Source organism: Pongo abelii, chromosome 14 (assembly GCF_028885655.2).
Source record: "Pongo abelii isolate AG06213 chromosome 14, NHGRI_mPonAbe1-v2.0_pri, whole genome shotgun sequence".
Lineage (NCBI taxonomy): Eukaryota > Metazoa > Chordata > Mammalia > Primates > Hominidae > Pongo > Pongo abelii.
The window spans coordinates 78,952,602-78,963,888 of NC_071999.2; the positions used below are offsets into that span (position 1 = coordinate 78,952,602).

General features: G+C 36.2%; 1 long non-coding RNA gene across 1 annotated transcript in view; it reads right to left on the reverse strand.

Moving 5' to 3' along the window:
* LOC129049685 (uncharacterized) overlaps positions 1–9,589 on the reverse strand; it is a 39,064-nt gene extending 29,475 nt beyond the window's left edge. The window contains exon 1 of the long non-coding RNA XR_008512934.2: positions 8,001–9,589. This is a non-coding gene — a long non-coding RNA (uncharacterized LOC129049685). The remainder of the gene's footprint in view (positions 1–8,000) is intronic.
* Positions 9,590–11,287: the final 1,698 nt, after the last annotated feature.

An 11,287-nucleotide genomic window follows, 5' to 3' on the forward strand; every position in this document is an offset into this window, starting at 1 on the left:
GCTAGGCTCTACCTCAAAATCCTTTTATAAAAAGACTGATATAATTAAAACCCCAAAGAAATATCCAAGGATGCTATATTTGAGAAAATGTGCTGTGAAATTTTGGAAAAGCGATTTTTTTTAAAAGGAAAGACATGGTAGAAAAGTGTTTCCATAACTTCTATATCATTGGAAATAGGATTATATTATTACATCACTGAAGAATTTATCATACAAAGGAATTTAAATTGGATTCAATCTTGGTACACTGAAATTTTTTGAAGGCCGAGGGGATAATCGAGCCTCTCAATTAAGCTGTTTGCCATGAAGGGAAATAACTTCACAGTTAAAATATCCACCACAATTTGTAGCAAAGATTACTTTGGTGATTCAGACATGTGAATAACCATGTGAAAAAATCAGACATCTCAAGCTTTCAAAATTAAATGTGAACTATGGAGTTTGTTAAAAAGCAAAAAACCAACCAAAGAAAAAAAAGAAGATGATTTCTTGGAAACTGTTTTTCTATGACTATAAACATATTCAGCATCCAAATCCAACAGCCCCCCTGTTCCTCTATCACTCTCACATGCCCTCAAAAAGGAGAAAGAAAAGAGAGAAAAGGAAGGGAGGAAGGAAGGAAGGAAGAGAGGGAGGGAGGGAGGGAGGGAAAGAAAACACTAACCAGAAGAAAAAGAAGAAAAATCCTCAATAACCAGCTCTTCTTAAAAGGTCATTAAACAGATGGCCCAGAAAGGCCTCTCTGACTCTAAGCACATCACAGGTAACAAAGTGTTTTAGTTGTTTGAAAGTTAATTTGATGGAAGATCAATTTTTGGACATGGAGAAAGTGAAAGAGATTTCTTAAACCCACTAGAATTACTGAAGATGAAAGGTTAAAAGCTTTAAAAACCAAAAACTACATTAGCAACTGAACAGTAAATACCATCAACAGAGACACAAAGTGATTTAGCAAAACAAATATTAAATGAAGACAAGAAAAAAGAATTCATTTCAGAAGCCAAAAACTTCCTTTTCTTTGTATTTCAAAATTGATTTTGCAGTTTTAGACAGAAGTACTAATGGGTAATTTCTATTTAATGCTTTCTAAACACATGCACAAAAAAATCACTCTCAGCTCCAAAAGGTCACAGGGATCAAAGCAGGTAGACTTTCTTGGACAGTTTTGCCACCACTCTACACTGTATTAGGAGCTGTGAGTGATTCTACAGTGAAAGATGATATGATCTGCAGCTTCCTAACTTTACGTGAATTAGGCTTAAAACCATACACTAAAAGCCGGTTTCTGTGGCATTTTGTTTCTAGAATAGTTGTGTTTCAGGGAAGAACCACTAGGGTGTTGAGAGGCCCAGGTGGTTATATCTTATTAATCTAACAGTAAGAGGACGTTTTCAGGTAGGTGACAAATATTTATTTTAATATTAAATCTTAAAAAATTAATCATTATTGTTAGATGCAATAATGCATTTTCCTGCCTTCTTTAAGAGGAGAATAAACATAGTTTAACCTCTTTAAGGATTCAAGGTTCTCATTATAAACTTAATTTGTTACTGTTATAACATGATCTTGCCATGGATGAAGTGTGTTTTCCCTTACATTAAAAATCATTCAACTGATCCAGGCAAATATACTATAAGAAAAGAAAACTTTAAAACAATATCTTTGATGAGTATTGATGCAAAAATCCTCAGCAAAATATGAGGAAACTGAATTCAACAGCACATTAAAAGGATTACACACCATAACCAATTGGGATTTATCCTGGGATGCAAGAATGGCTCAGCATACCAAAATCTGTCAATGGAATACACCACATTAACAGAACAATGGACAAAAACCACATGATCATCTAAGTTGATGAAGAAAAGCATGTGACAAAACTCAATGACCTATCACAATAAAAACACTCCACAAATTAGGAATAGAAGGAAATTACCTCAACATAATAAAGGTCACATAGGAAAAGCCCACAGGTAACATCATACTCAATGGTGAAAAACTGAAGGCTTTTCCTTTAAGCTGAGGAACAAGACAAGAATGCCCACTCTTGCCACTTGTACTAAACATACTACTGGAGTCCTAGCTAGAGCAATTAGATAAGAAAGGGAAATAAAAAGCATCTCAATTCAAAATGATAGTGCAATAGTGTCTCTGTTCACAGATGACATGATCTTATATATAGACAATCTTAAAGATTCTACAAAAAATTAGAACTAATAAACAAATTTAGCAACGTTGCAGAATACAAAATCAACACTCAAAGTCAGATGTGTTTTTATACACTAATAATGAACAATGCAAAAGGAAATTTTAAAAAATCAAATTTACAATAGCATCAAAAAGAACAAAGTGCTTAGTAATAAACTTAACCAAGGAGGCTGATATGGTTTGGATGTTTGTCCCCTTCAAATCTCATGTTGAAATGTGACCCCCAATGTTGGTGGTGGGGCCTAGTAGGAGGTGTTGGATCATGGGGGTGGATCCCTCATGAATGGCTTGTTGCCCTCCCCATGGTAATGAGTGGTAACAAATTCATGCCAGATCTGGTTATTTAAATGAGTATGGCACCTCCCCCACCCCCTTGTGCCCTCTCTCACCATATAACACATCTGTTCTCCCATCACCTTCCACCATGAGTAAAATCTTCCTAATGTCTCACCAGAAGCCAAGCAGATGCAGTTGCCATGTTTGTATAGCCTGCAGAACCATGTGCCAAATAAGCCTCCTGTATTCATAAATTAGTTTAAGGAATTTCATTATAGCAATGCAAAATGGACTAACATAGCGGCAAAAGATTTGTACACTGAAAACAAAACATTGGTGAAAGAAATTAAAGACACAAATAAATGGAAAGACATCCTGTGTTCATGGATTGGAAGACATAATATTATTAAAATATCCATACTATCCAAAGTAATATATAGATTTATTGCAACACCTATCATAATCCCAATGACTTCTTTTTGCAGAAATAGAAAAAAATTCTAAAATTTGTAGGGAATCTCAAAGGATTTCCAACAGCAAAAACAATCTTCAGAAAGAACTAAGCTGAAGGCCTTACACTTCCTGACTTTGAAACATATCACAAAGCTACGGTAATCAAAATAGTATGGTACTGGCATAAAGGCACACAGACCAATGGAACAAAATAGAAAGCTTAGAAATAAATCCTTGCATATATGGCCAAATGATCTTCAACAAGGATGTCAAGACTTACACAATGGAGAAATGATATTCTCTTCAACAAATGGTGTTGGAGAAACTGGAAACTCACACAGAAAAGAAGAAAGATGGATCCTTATCTTACATCATATGCAACTAACTCAAAATAGATTAAAGAACTAAACATAAGACCTGAAATTATAAAACTCTTAAGAAGAAAACACAGGGGAAAAGGTTCAAGATGTTAGAATGGGCAATAATGCCTCAAAGAAAACACCAAATGCACAGGCAACAAAAGCAAAAATAGACAAATGAAACTACATCAACTGTGCAACAAAGGAAACAATCAACAGAGTGAAAAGGCAATCTGTGGAACAGAAGAAAATATTTGCAAGCCACATATCAGATAAAGGGTTATCCAATATCTAGAATTTATAAAGAACTACTACCATTCAAAAACAGATAAAAAATACTTGATTAAAAATGGGTAAAGGACTTGAACAGACCTTTCTCCAAAGAAGGTATGAAAATGGCCAATAAGCATATGAAAAGACGTTCAACATAACTAATTATCAGGGAAATGCAAATAAAAATTACAATGAGCTATCACCTTACACCCATTAGGCTAGCCACTATCAAAGAAACAGAAAATAACAAATGTTGGTGAGGATGTGGAGAAATTGGAATCCTTATGCATTGCTGATAGGATTGTAAAATAGTGTAGCCCCTATAGAAAACAGTATGACAATTCCTCAAAAAATTAAAAATAGAACTACCACATGGTCCAGCAATATATACTTCTGGGTATATATCTGAAAGAATTGAAAACAGTATCTTGAAGAGATATTTGCACACCCATGTTTATTGCAGCATTATTCACAATAGGAAAAATGTGGAAGAAACCTAAATATTAATCACAGATGAATGGATAAAGCAAATAGGCATATGCATACAATGGAATATCACTTACCCTTAAAAAAGAAGGAAATCCTGACATATGCTACAGCATAGTTGAATCTTGAGGTCATTACAGTAAGTGAAATAAACAAATCACAAAAAGACAAACACTGCATGATTCTGTTTATATGAAGTATCTAAAGTAACCTAACACATAAAAACAGAAAGTAGAATGGTGATTGTCAGGGGTTGGGGAAAACAGGAAATGGGAAGTTGTTCAATGAGTATAGAGTTTCAGTAATGCAAGATGAAAAAGTTCTAGAGATCTGTTGTAAAACAATGTGCATATAGTTATAACAATACTGTACTGTACACTTAAAATTTTTTATGAGGGTAAATTTATGTTACTTTTTTTGTCACAATTTTTAAAAAGTTCAACTGTTATATTTTTACCACCCTTCTAGCTTTTACATATAATTTATGTTTCTCTTTGGTGCTGTCAGTTATTACTTCTTATGTTTGAATGTTGTAGGTATGTGTTGGTTTTTTTTAATCTAGTAAACCATTCCTTCAACTTGTAGGTATGTCTAGTTTCTAATCCTCTGTCTTAATTAATAAATAATGTTTGCAGTGAACAACTGAATATCCATGGGCTTTGTGTAAAGCTGCTTGCATCTCAGAGGCCTATTTTTCTGCTTATTTTTCAGAAATATGTTCCTGAGGATTGGGATTGCCAGTTATTTGACTTTGACATACTAAGCTGGATATTATTGAGCCTTTGCACTTTTCTAGGAAAGTGTTGGACAGCCAGGTAGTCAGACAACTGGGGACTAGCTTTGAGTCATGGAAATTCACATCATCCTGTTTAAGAAGACCTTGACATGTGGCCTAAACAAATATAACACCCCCAATTCAAAATGGTCATGTCAATACACAGACACCTCAGTCTTTCATTTCTGGGCTGGAGCTACTTGAGATACATACTTTAAATGGATGTTGTTAAGCCCACCATGTTTGGATGGCAGTGATGTCACTTCCTCCATGGTAGAAGCTACATCTTGCAAGACGACTTCTTCCATTTCTAAGCTGATTGAACTTGAGTTTTAGCTTTATTGTTACTTTTTGTTTTCGTTTTGTTTTATAAAGAAGAGATCTTTACATGTTACTTTTTGTTTTTGTTTTCATTTTTTTTTAAAAATAGAGGTCTTTAAATGTTCTTTTGGAGGCAGAACACACTTTAATTTTACATGGTTTATAAAAAGATCATAGATATATAGGGGAAAAAAACTACACAAAATCTATACGGTGAAAAGTAAGTCCCCCTTTCATCTTTATTTCTCAGCTCTCATGTCTTCCTCATCAGAATCAGTTTTTGTTTTGACAGTCTTTTATATGCTTCCAGAGATATATAACTTTTAAAAAAAAAACCACAAATGAGAAAATTCACTGAAACTATTCTATACTATGGTTTGTTCACTAAATAATAGGTTTTGGAGATATATTTATCTCATATTTGGATATATCTCATCATTTTTGATGTCACCTAAATGATACACTTAGTAGATAAATGAAATTAATTCAATTAGTTCTTTTTAATGGATGTTAAGATTGTTTTCATATTTTTACTATTATGAACTCTAGAAATGCAATAAAAAAGAAATTCCATTTACAACTCCAACACATAAAGCAGGTAATGCAAGTAGTGTGTCAGCATATCATAAATCTAAGTCAGATAAATTAAAACTATTCAATTGTAGAAGCTAAAATTTTCTATATTAAGATGTTTATGCACCACTATGACACAGAGATGAGCACAGAAGCTGATGGGTGACAACTGTGAAACGTGTCTAGCACGATTGATCCAGGAACACAACACAAATGGGAATCTGAAAGTCTGAAGTGTAAAAAAAGAACAGTGGAGTCCATGATACATGTACAAGTTGAAATACATGTAGAAAAATGTCAGGAAAAGCTTTTTTGCAAATTTACGCAGGATATGTTAACAGGTTGGAGATACGTAATGTGTCAAAATTTAGCATTTTAAAGCTGTAAATTGATTTTTATTACAGTTTGAAAAAATTTAAAAGAAATTCAATTTTAGAATGAAATCTCATTTCTCACTTCTCAGATTGACAAATATGAAAAAAGTTGATAATGAAAAAATAATCCAAGGTTTGGCAAGGATGTGGGGAAATAAACATTAATGTGTATTTTTTTATGGGAACATACATTTGTAGAAATTTGGTAGAAATGTTTGGCAGTTTTCATGAAAAATTAAAATACATATATCTTTTTTTCCACCAGTGACATGTCATGAGACTTTCCCCATATGTACAAAAGTATATTTGTAAAATGATTTTTTATTGTAGCACTGTATATATTAACAAGAATTAGAAGCCATCTAACTGTCGAAAACTATGGGATTAATTAAATAATTTGCAGTCTGCATATACTTCAGTTTGTAGCTGATTAAAAGAATGAATATATTTGTATATACTAATTGGAAAGGTTTTCAACATATTCTACGAAGTGAACACAGCAAGGTAGGAAACTGTGTATAAAATTCTCATTTCTTGTGTGAGAGATAAAAAAATTGCTCATCTGTATGAAAAATTTCACAACAAACTATTGATAAAATTTCCTTGTGGGAAGTGGGTTGGGGGATCTGAGGCAGAAGAGACACTTTTTTTTTTTAAACTTTTTGTGAATTTTCTTCATATTCATAAATACATATTTCAAAAGGTGAATTAAAATCAAATATTTATGGAAGCACTACAGTGTTTTTATGAAACAAAATCTGAAAAACAGTTTTCAAGGAATCCACTTCTAGACTGAAAACAGTGGTGAGAATTTAGAGGATGCCACCATCACTTCCTGCTTAGTAAATTATGGGAAATACGAAGACTTCCTTCCCTGCTTTTCAACACAAAGTTTGAAATAGAGAGATTTCTTCTGATATTATCAAGAAAGATGAGGGTAGGAAGATTTAACTCCAGAAGAACCCAAGATGGCTAGGAATGAGGTGGAAGAAACATCATTAGGGCAGTCTCCAAAGACGTACCTTTGGTGGGTAGAGGAGGGAATTTTGTAAGAGCTTTTGTAGCCCACTCCCACAGAATCACTAGGAGCCCCATTTTGTTAGGTGGCAAATTGCTGACACAGGGTGTAGCAGTCTCTCCCAGACTTCTGGCACCAGTGTACAAATTGTACTTATTTTTGTAGTTGAGATGTGAGGAAATTGCCTAAGATTTTAATGATTTATTATTATCACTTAAAATATTATTTTATTTTGTGTTTTCAAAAATCCATTTTTAAAAAGCATGAATAATATAGGTAGCTGAGGAAATATAGAAAACTTTCCATTTCCCAAAGATACCTGTACTTAATGTTTTGGTACATTACTCTTCTAAGGTTTTTTGTTTGTTTACTTGTTTAATTTTGGCGTTTTATGTGGATGTGATCACACTGTCTATACAAGTTCATTTCCTGTTCAGACAGGCCAAAGAGGTACTCATCAGGACCCTGAATCAGGACCCTACAATAAAGATGTAAGGGGACTTGAATTATTATTATCATCATTAAACAGCTACAACCAACGAAAACAGTCATAAAACTTCTTAATATGGTGACAGGATGTTGAAGGTTGGTTTTGAGAGATGGACTGATGAGGTCTATGGATGTAACAATTAAATTCAGGGCCAAGAAAGGTTCTTGGTTTACAATATGTGACAACTTTTCAACTTGCAAGAAGACTGATAATTTATTTTCTTACTGTATGTGTTCTTAGCCACAGCAATTCCAGATCTAGCTGAGCTATTCCAGTGGGGAAAGAACATCTGCTGAACTTGGCTTGGTAGAATCAAGTTAAGAATGCTTTAACTTTTGGTAAAAGAGAACCCAACTAATAGTGGACTAAGTAAATAGAAGTTTAGTTTTCTCACGTGACAGATGAGACTTCTGGAGGTAAACTGCTACTGGCTATGATTCAACGGATAGGTGACATCAGGGCTAGCACTTCTGTGATGCTTCTCATTCCCTCAAGCCGGCACTGCATGGTCACAAGATGGCGGCTGCACTTCAGATATCATGATGGCTTCTGAGATAGGAAACCGGAAGAGGATAGCACCAGCCCTAAGTGCTTCCTTTTATCGGGAAATCAAAAGTGATCTCCATACCTCCTTCTGCGTTCTTCTCACTGTCCAAAACTATGTATAATAACCACCCTGAGTTGCAGGAGAAGCTGGAGAGAAAAGTATGTAGCTGGCCACCTTGTCATATCACAGGAAAACTGGGGTTCTGTTAGCGCCGAAGAAGTGAGGAATAGGTATAACGTAGACAGGTCACCTTGTCTGCCAGAGGGAACACTCTTTATCCACTTCAAGTTCTTTATTTCCAAGATGTATGTAGAATGGATTTTTCCTTTGCTTGCTGCCCCAGAGCTGGGGTGCCATGGAAGATTGATAGGAGTGGGACTTCAGGTTTGCTGAGGACCATGACAGCACTAGGCAAGGAGACATGCCATTAAGGGAACGCGGGTGTTCCTGCCAGACAAGGGTGACCCAGAAGATGTAGCTGAATCTCAAAAGAGACATCCCTGCCCAGGAGAATGGCCATTTCATATGCACTTTGAGTCTGTGTCTGCTCCTGTGAAAAAGCCCATTCACAGGCGTGACCATTTATGGAGACCACTGTGATCTCATTGTGTGCAGTCATATGAAGAAACTATGTGCATTTTCCTCTTCCTCCATTTTAACCCAACACCAGAAGGGTAACCTCCAGGGAAGAAGAGAGGGTGAAAGACAAAGCAGAGTATGCTCCTGACCCACAGATTGTGGAGGCTTCAGAATAGACTCTGACTGGGTGAGAGACGTAAGTTTTGGATTACACATGGTTACAACAGCCAGACCTGAATCATAAAAACCTCAGCGGAACTATACTGATAAATCTGAGGGCCTGAAAAACTGTAGAACTAGACTGAGATATCATGAAGGCAACTATTACTCAGTATATTGAAGTCCCAACCTCCAATACCTATGAATGTTAGTTAATTTGGAAATAAGGTCTGTGCAGATGCAATCAAGTTAAAATGAAGTCATAGTGAATGAAGGCAACCCCAAATCTACTATGACTGAAGTCCTTATAAGAAGAGGAAAAATTGGACCTAGAGACATACAGGAAGAATGCTGTGTGAAGACAGAGGCAGAGACTGGAGTGACTGAGCGGAAAACCAAGGAATGCCAAGGACTGATGGTCACCACCACAAGCTAGGAAGAGGCAAGGAAGGTTTCTATCCGAAGTCTTATAAGGAGCTCTGTGGATACTTTGATTTTGAACTTCAGGCCTCCTTAAGTGTAACAGAAGAAATTTCTGTTGTTTTAAGCCACCTTACTTTATTAAATGCTGTGTCATTTTCCTGGGGCTGCTGTAACAAAGCCCTGGGAAACTAATCCAGCATTCAATAAAGTAGGGGGGAAATGGTTTTACATAGATACACATAACAATTGACACTGTTCATAAAACCAATAAGACACCAACTATATTAGGCCATTCTTGCATTACTATAAAGGAATACTTGAGACTGGGTAATTTGTAAAGAAAAGAGGTGTAATTGGCTCATGACTCTGCAGGCTTTAACGGGAGCTTGGCACCAACATCTGCTTGGCTTCTGGGGAGGCCTTGGAGCATTTACTTGTGGTGCAAGATGAAGCAGGAGCAGGCACATCACATGGGGGGAGCAGGAGCAAGAGAGAGAGTGGGAGGGGAGGTGCCACACTTTAGAACAACCAGATCTCACAAGAACTCACTCCTCATCCTGAGAATAGCACCAAGCCATGAGGGATCCACCCCCATGACCCAAACACCTGCCCTCAGGCTCCACCTCCAACACTGGGAATTACATTTCAACATGAGATTTGGGTGGGGACAAGTATACCAAGTTTGGTATGGATTGATAGCTTTGTCAGTGTACTGTACTATTTTCAATGACAATTTAATGCCATCTTCCTTACCTGGGCTAGGTAGATAATTTTCTTCAATTGCCTTGAATCTTTTCCCAAAGCAGAAATTTGTCAGACTGTTCTTGCTCAGAGAATGCACTGTGCTTTTGCTTTGATTGTTAAGCATTTTTAATTAGCAGCACAGAGCGTATTAGAGAGAAGGCATTAATTGCTTCCTTAGCTCCCCTGATATTACTTGAGTGAGGATATCTTTAACTCTGTCTCTTCTGTGTCTCTTTGCAAGGAGAGAAAAATTTTATTTTCATGGGCTTGAAACCCTTGTGGTCCTTCTATTCTTATTGCAAAGCTGTACTTGAAGGAAAATTAAGGAGAAATTTTAGCCATTTTAGTAGTCAATGGTGGTCTTATCCTGAGACTGTTGGTTACCTTGGCAACAAGGCTTGGGTACCAGCCTCTCTCCTATTTCACCTACCTAGTAAACATATGTGAACATCTGGACATCTGTGCGTTGTGTGTATAGGTGAGAAATCTACATTTATGAAGGAGTCAGGGTATTCACGGGTATCTGTGCTACGTGCTTTATTTTATTTGGAGTTTCCTGGCTAACCTCTTTCAGCATTTTGCAACTTGCCTTCCACTTCTTACGCAACATTAAAAATTTCCCTAAACATTTTAAATCATATTTTAACACAACAGAACTTGGCAGTTTTAACAGCTTACTATGATTTCCTCACATCTTTTTTACTTTAGAGAATACGAAATCAAATTTTAACAAATCACATTATGAGTTCCCCCACACATTCTATTTCTTAAAAAAATAGAAACATGATGAATCATTATGTTAGAATACCCCAGGCTGGGCGTGGTGGCTCACGCCTGTAATCCCAGCACTTTGGGAGGCCGAGGTGAGCGGATCACCTGAGGTCAGGAGTTTGAGACCAGCCTGACCAACATGGAGAAACCCTGTCTCTACTAAAAACACAAAATTAGCCAGGCGTGGTGGTGCATGCCTGTAATCCCAGCTACTCAGGAGGCTGAGACAGGAGAATCACTTGAACCCTGGAGGCGGTGGTTGCAGTGAGCCAAGATCGCACCACTGCACTCCAGCTTGGGCAACAAGAGTGAAACTCTGCCTCAAAAAACAAACAAACAAACAAACAAAAACTCCGCCTCAAAAAAAAAATGCCCTAAATTTTTAATTTCAAAATTAAATATATTTTTGGAAATTTGATTTGTTTAAAAGAATATTCCTATAATCATAGCAGGCTAAC